Below are 1,840 nucleotides of genomic sequence, written 5' to 3'. Positions count from 1 at the left end.
TTCATGCTTTGTACAAACAAGGGTTTACCTTTTCATTTAATAATGAAGTTGGTTCTATAGATGTTTTCTATAATAATGTCTTTTATTTTAAAGCATTACCTTGTGATGGTGTGTATGAAGCTGTATCTGTTGTAGATAACTTGGGAAATAATGTTTTGTGTATTGATTCTACTAATAATAACTTGGATAAAGCATCTTTATGGCATTGTCGTCTTGGACATATAAGCAAGAAACGCATAGGCCAACTCCAAAAAGATAGAGTCTTGGAGTCGTTTGACCTAAAGTCAGATGATAGTTGCGAATCATGCTTACTTGGAAAAATGACAAAGTCACCCTTCACAGGTTCGTGTGAGAGGGGTGAAGGTTTGTTGGACCTTATACACACGGATGTGTGTGGACCATTCAAACATGCCACAAGGGATGCTAATCGTTATTATTTGACTTTTACTGATGATTATAGTAGATATGGATATGTCTACTTGATCAAGCATAAGTCAGAGACTTTCGAGAGGTTTAAGGAATTTAAACAGGAAGTCGAGAATCAATTGGGCAGGAACATTAAGATGCTTCGATCCGATCGTGGTGGTGAGTATCTTAGTTCAGAGTTCCTCGACTATCTAAGGGAATGTGGGATAGTCTCACAATTGACACCTCCCAGGACACCACAGTTGAATGGTGTGGCTGCGAGGCGTAATCGAACCTTGTTAGATATGGTTCGTTCCATGATGAGTCGAGCTTCGCTACCAATCTCATTCTGGGGGTATGCCTTAGAGACTGCCGCCCATATCCTCAATCTAGTCCCTACAAAGAAAGTTGCCAAAACTCCTCATGAGATGTGGACTGGTAAAGTACCTAAACTAGACCACATCAAGATTTGGGGCTGCGAGGCTTTCGTGAGACGCGAGACTCATGATAAGCTCGAACCCCGAAGCGAGAGGTGTATTTTCATCGGCTACCCACAGCATTCCTTTGGTTACCTCTTCTACAGACCTAGTGACAATGTGGTCTTTGTAGCAAGAAGAGGAGTCTTTCGAGAGAGAGAGTTTATAAGCCAAGGAGACAGTGGGAGGCAAGTTGATCTTGAAGAAATTCAAGAGTCAAGTGGTGAAGTAACTTCAAACTCTAGCCCTCAACTTGAGGAGGAAACTCCTGTTGAGCCAATTGACGAATCTGTACCTCTGAGGCGTTCCACGAGAGTTAGGAGTGCACCTGAGCATTACTATGGATTCCATATTACTGCAGAAGGTGAGACACTTATTAGTGATGAGACACTAGTAAGTCAAGATGACCCTAACAGCTACGAGGAAGCCATGGCAGGCCCCGAGTCTGCTAAATGGAAAGAGGCTATGGATAGCGAGATACAATCCATGTATGACAATCAAGTTTGGAACTTGGTTGAGAATGTACCAGGTCGAAAGACTGTAGGGTGCAAATGGGTCTTCAAAAAGAAGACCGACATGGATGGTAAAGTACACACTTATAAGGCTAGGCTGGTTGCAAAGGGCTTCTCTCAAATTCTTGGAGTGGACTATGATGAGACCTTTTCTCCGGTAGCCAAGATTAAGTCTATTCGGGTTCTGTTAGCTATAGCCGCATTTCATGACTATGAAATTTGGCAAATGGATGTCAAAACCGCTTTCCTTAATGGAAAGTTGGCTGAAGATGTTTACATGAGTCAGCCAGAGGGTTTTGTCAGTAACGAGTACCCTAATAGAGTGTGTAAGCTTGAGAAATCCATTTATGGATTAAAGCAAGCACCTCGCAGATGGAATCTTTGCTTTGATGAAAAGGTCAAGGAATTTGGCTTTTCTAGGAGTGAAGATGAATCTTGTGTATATGT

Source organism: Lactuca sativa, chromosome 9 (assembly GCF_002870075.4).
Source record: "Lactuca sativa cultivar Salinas chromosome 9, Lsat_Salinas_v11, whole genome shotgun sequence".
In the NCBI taxonomy this organism is placed as follows: domain Eukaryota; kingdom Viridiplantae; phylum Streptophyta; class Magnoliopsida; order Asterales; family Asteraceae; genus Lactuca; species Lactuca sativa.
The sequence above is the reverse complement of the archived record's forward strand: the minus strand, read 5'-3'. Positions refer to the sequence as shown.